Here is a 6,000-nt window from a genome sequence, read left to right on the forward strand (position 1 = left end):
CTTGCTAACCTTTTCAAATATTTCTTCCACTTAACAGCACAACTGAATATTGTTATCTATCAGATTCTACATGCATAACTAATGGCAGTCACTCATTAATTAGTCTATGCGATCTATAGTATTGATCAAGTATTAGTACGCATTGCGCAGAAATGGCATGAAAAGTGTAGATTTTTTGTAGCTTATCCACTGTTAAGCACTGTGATGACATTTTAGGTCTGAAAAATTACTGTTTGATTCAGCTGTCCTTAAAATATGACACTAGGCTAGACCTATTAATTTATGGAAAGCTAGGGAATCAGCATATCCATTTACTGCTTGCTAGAGCTTATCTCTACCTTCTTGATTTCCTCCTTTTTCTGCTATTAGGACTTGTGAAATCTATGAAACCTGTAGGTCATATCGAAATTTCAATTATATTACAAAAATCGGGAGTAACTGCATGTCAGTTAGTATATTTTTTCCAGATCGTTAAGTACAAAGAAAGGCTGATTATTTTTAAATTCATTTTTTTAATCTTTTTGCAGTGAGGACAATTATTTATGACCTGGTTTGATCAACGTCTGCTATGATTTGCTATAACCAACTGCTCGTTGTTCCTGTGTTTTTGGCATATGTAGATCTACCCGTGTCTGAAAATGAAGATGATTGCCTCTATTCTCTCAGCTCTGGCACTTATTTTGAGTGTGGAGTCAGTTAGGTTCATTTAGTTGAGAAATTGTGCCTTTTAAGACAGAAGAGTTTGTATTTGATCTGAAGCCAAAGATTCTCCATGGAAACTTGGGAGTGTTGAGTGTTGGCTCCTTTAATAAAATGCAGAGGATACAAGGTGTAACCTAGTATCCCTCCTTGCAGGTCTATTAGATGTTACTGAAGAAACTGAACCAAGAGGAAGACTGGCCCAAAGAGACTGAATGCCAGTTTCTTTTGCACAGCCTAAAAACACGTAGGCAAGGTGCAGTGGTCCTAGCATTTTGTATTTACTTCAAGTAACTCCTGCTGTCAAGTTGGTTGCCTCTGGGGAAGGAAGAACCTCACCGGTATTGATTACTGGTGCATCTTCTTCAAAACATTTTTCAGTACCATTAAGATCACTCCTCTTTTTCCTTTGAACAATTTCAAGAGTGCTTCAGAGAATGGGGAGCTCATGGGATGTGACTAAGGAGAGTCACAACTTCCAAAGTGCCTGCAGCTTTGAAAAGAAAAAAAAGGATTTAGTTAAACTTCTATCTGTTGTATTTCATACATGAAAGTCGAGAAGGAGCCTGGCTTCAAGGAGGTAGATGGATGACAAGTGTTGGTGATTCACTCACCAGGGGGTAACACAACATCCTTCCTACGAACCTAGTACCAAAATTTTGCAGTGGTAAGTAAAATAAACGCCTGTTTTCCGATGCCTGAAAATTACAGTGCTGTTAGATTAAGTTGATCGGGTATTTGGATGGAATTAAGGAAATTAAACCACCTGAGTGTATGCGGTCCAAAGTTTCCATTAAACTTGGGACTAGATTTCTTGCCTGTATAATTCGTTTAGAAATCCAATATCCTACCTTTACATAAGTCTAACTCAACAACAACAAAATTGATTTAATAATGGCGATACCCCATGAGGACACAAATGATACGTACAACTCTTTTTAATTAAAATATCCCATAAAGTGCTAACAGCCCATTTTTAGATTTCATGACCAGAGAAAAAAGAAAAAAAAAAAAAAAGGTTCCGATTGATAAAAGTGGAGGCAATATAATTGGTAGGAAGATACTCAGGAAACATTTCCCTAAGAAAAGTGATTAGAAAAATGTTTTCTGCTAAAGTGTATTTTGTGTCATAAGTGAGCTCAGAGCTGTTGGGGGTGCTTCTAAGAGGATTTCGATGTCGATGCACAGCTGATGCCGAGGGCTCAGGTAGGAGCGGGTACCCGTGGAGGCAGGTGGTGCCGTCCCCCACGAGGTGCAGAGCCTTGGCAGCTTTCCGCAGAGGAGGGTCGCGGTCTGCGAGTTCAGTCCGCCACAGCCCCTTCCGGATCCAGCAGGGATCCAGAACACGGCGACAGGAGCGCAACTGATGGGCAAAGACATGAAATTGTCGCATCAGGAATAAGAAACATATTTTTAAAAAATGACTGAGCAGTATGGTCATCTTGCTGTTGTGCAGTTAGTCGAAGGTGAGGGTGGGGAGCTTGGGCAGGGCACTCGGTGATCAACCCAAACGCGCTCCGGCTGAGAGAGCAGCTGGCAGAAATCACAGCTCTGGCAGTGTCTGCAAGTGCTCTAACATCACTATGAAGAAAGGGAAGGGAATATATGCATGGGCAGAATATTTTGTCTCTAATATCGTGGAAGAGTTGCTTTAATAAAACAGGCAGATCCTTCCAGAATCTTAACAAAGAGCAGAACAAGCCTAAGGATGGGTGCTGGTTTGTTCCGGGAGCGGCACCTTGCCAGCCTTTTCCTGGCAAATAAAATAATGTGTAGGATCTGTTCTTGGGAAGGTCTTCAGCACCGTGTAGGATCTATTCTTGGGAAGGTCTTCAGCACCATTAGGAGAGAGGTAAGGAAGAAGAATGTTGTGAGGAGACAAACAAAGAGATGTTTTATTGCAATATGTTGCTCTATTCAGAGCTTTCGCTCTAAACTAAAGTGGTGTAGCGTGTACCGCAAAAAACAGTAACCTTAGAGACAAATGTAGCCAACGCTTGATTCAATGAACTTTCAGCTAAAGCAGGAGAGCCAGAACATTCAGTTATTTTCACAAAAGAATGGTGAATTACATGGTTTCTTATGGATTTTTAGTCCTGTGTTTATTTTATATCCTACATTTCAGATAGTCGCTATAAAGAAAGGAATTGTTAAATATAATTCCACATTTGAAATCAGCAGTTACAGTGAAATCTTTTGTTTTGCAAAACAGTGCAAATTGTTACTTTTAAAGCTAGTCACACTGTCAAGTTAACTGTTCTTCCTTCTGGGTTGTACTGGACACTACATTTGTTGGGCTGATGGGTTGACTTCTTTTTTTTTTTTAAGTGGAATGGAAATTGTACTGAACTTGGGCAGAGGGGCTTATCTGGTTTTGCAAGAATTGCTTGTGGAAATACAGTGAATCTGAATACCAGTGAAATATTTGAAGGAGGTTTTATAGACCATCAGATGAAAAATATACATTACCCTAGGAAGGTCAGGACCACAAATGAAGGAACAAGTACAATCATTTGGCAGTGTAATCAGAATTAAGCAAGACAAAAGAAAAGGCAGTGTGGAAAATCGATTTAGGCAGAACTTTCAGGCTTAAAAGGAGCACTGTGAGAGAGCATATTGAATTTTGTAGCTTTGCTTTATCCTACGTTTTTGGGTTCAAGAACTTCTTTCTGAGATGGGGCTGGAAGTAAGGTTGTGGTCAGATTTTTCCAACAAGGACCTGAGTGACTATCAGTACATTTTCTTTACTAAAAAAAACCATCAAAGCCCAGAGTGTAAGCTCGGAGCTTAGCAATAACAAGTTGGAAGAACAGGAGATTCAGCTAACTGCGATGGGCGGCACAGTGCTTCATGAAGAGGCCTCACCACAGTGGGAAAACAGAGCAAGGTGCTGGTTACCCTGAGTGAAGAAAGTGAAATGTGGTTCATAAACAGCATTAGGATGAGAGTCTTCTCTGTCTTAATACAGTGTAGTGAGAATAGGATGAGAAAGTTTAATTCCTTCAGTATGCTAATGAGTATTCACTAATTATAGCAGAGACCAAACTTGTGAGGCTGAGTGCCAAACGCGTCCAGTGCTATGTAGGTGCACAATGTGACATCTGACAAGAAGACTCTGTCGGAGTCTTCTCTTAAAGGTTGACTTGCCTTCCCGTGCCCCTGGGGAAGAAGGAATCGAACGGCACCCATGGCACGGAGGGAGCGACACCCCAAAGGCCTCCTTGGGAAAGGGGGAGCGGCGTGGTTGAAAGGAGAGCCTCCCTCCCTGCTTGCCCTCCCTCGGGAACAGGGAATCTTTCAAGGGAAGGGTTTGAGCTGGTATTTGGGGTTGGAGGAGGCTGGTTCTCGGATCTCTCGTGCCACTACGGGGGTGTTCTGGAGAGGGTGGGTGCTCCCTGCTCTTCAAGATCCTGCTCTTCAAAGGGAGAAAGGACAGAGTGGAGTTTCCTGAAGTGGGCCTGGGGATGTGCTCGTGACCCTGAAGTATTTTGGGAAGTAGGCAGTGGTGAGCCGTGCGGTGCTTGGCTGTGGGAGCGGGCAGCCCCTCCAGTCCTTGGCTCGCTGTGTGCTGGGCAGGGAAAGAAGCTTTGGTGGAAAGCAGAGAGGACCAGCGCGTCTCTGCCCTGCGCTGTGAACCAGCCAGGCAGAACGCTGTGAGGGAGCTGCTGGTGATCTAACCATGGATCAGTTACGATTTTTTCCTCGTTCTTAATATTATTTTATATTTCCAATAATTACGGGTTTTTTCTATAAGTCTTAAGACACATCACAACTTTACGTATATCAAACTAGTTTGACGTTTTAACTGGTTTAATGTGTGTGCATGTGTGTGTGTAAGCAAGTAGTAGCAATTTAAAATGCAATAGGTGGGGTTGTGAAATTCTACAAATGCACCCCGCAGAAATCTGTGCAAAGCAGAAGAATAGGATGTCTTTTTCCCAGTATAGGAACAAATAGGGCTGACTGGAATGAGGAAGCTTAGAAATTTCCTGCAAAGAAAATTTTGTATCTGCCTTTTATTCCAAACAGGGCAAAACTGAAGGAGGGAATAAATAAGCAAGCTCAGGAAACCTTCAAGTCTGATTTAAATAAGATTTTAAATTTAAAAAAAAAAAAAAAAAAAGGAGTTAAAATGAAAATGCTCCTGGAAAAAAAAGGAGTTTTGTGGGTTGTTTCCGCCCCCCAGCCTCCCAACACTTGTTTTAAAACAGGAAGAGAGCAGCAATCTGCTGTCAAGCTGGTCTGTGACAAATCCAACCTGCTATTCTTTGGCAAAGTTTCAAAGAAATGCTTTGGTGAGGAGAGGAGCACAGTCCTTAAATGCAAGCTGTTGGGGATGGACTAAGCAATAGTGAATTATCAATAAGGGACTTTCATGTAGAGTATCTGAAATGTCCAAAACCTCAAAGACCCTATTTGAGGGGTGGTAAAAGAGAACTACAGTGGGAATGAGCCATCCCTGAACAGAAGGCTTCCCCTCCTCCCTTTTAAAAACAAAACAAAGCTTTGATTGGGGTATTTGACAACTAGATCTCTGTTCAAACATAAGGACTGAAATTGTGAGTCAGGGTTGCTCATGGAAGATATTTCCAGGTCATTACTATTCTACAGTTAACTGTTAACATTATTATGCCCACCAAAAGTGGGTAATGGGCAGAGGCAGCAGATATTTTGGCTCGTGCTATCTAACAGGGATGCACTGCAGCCTTGGGTGCCACCCCCTGCTTGTTACTGGTCATACCCACAACCGATGGCACATGCACTGCTGGAAACCATGCTTAAAATTTGTGACTTAGTTCTTACATTTTTTCCCTCTGTATACCCGGTACACAAAAGCATTCTGGGTCTGGTGGTGGGAGAGGGCATGGCAGGGAAGGTCCATGCCATGGTCTTCTGTTGAGGTGAGCAGATGGCTTAAACGCTGGTGGAAGGCCCCCTCCTTTCTTCTCTAGAAAAGCGGCTACCAGGCTCACAAGGATATGCTGCAATAGGCAGTTCAATAATTTATATAAGCAGGTGTTGAAATATGATGATGGCAAGGCAGAGAAATGTGTGGTGCATCTTTTACACGTGATCCTTAAGGCAGCAGAACTGTCAGAGCTGAACGCCTGTTTTGGAAAAACAGCTTCCACGCTTAAATGGCATGCGGTGCTTTGACTAGAAACATTGCTGTGGATAAGTCCCATAAATATGGTGTATTTTAGAAATATTTCAGGTTTATAAATGATAACTTTTCTGTTAAGGATTGGTTTCCTATCACATTGAAAGTCTGTGTACATACTGTTATAGCTAGACTCTCCA

Source organism: Pelecanus crispus, chromosome 5 (genome assembly GCF_030463565.1).
Source record: "Pelecanus crispus isolate bPelCri1 chromosome 5, bPelCri1.pri, whole genome shotgun sequence".
NCBI classification, from domain to species: Eukaryota; Metazoa; Chordata; class Aves; order Pelecaniformes; family Pelecanidae; genus Pelecanus; species Pelecanus crispus.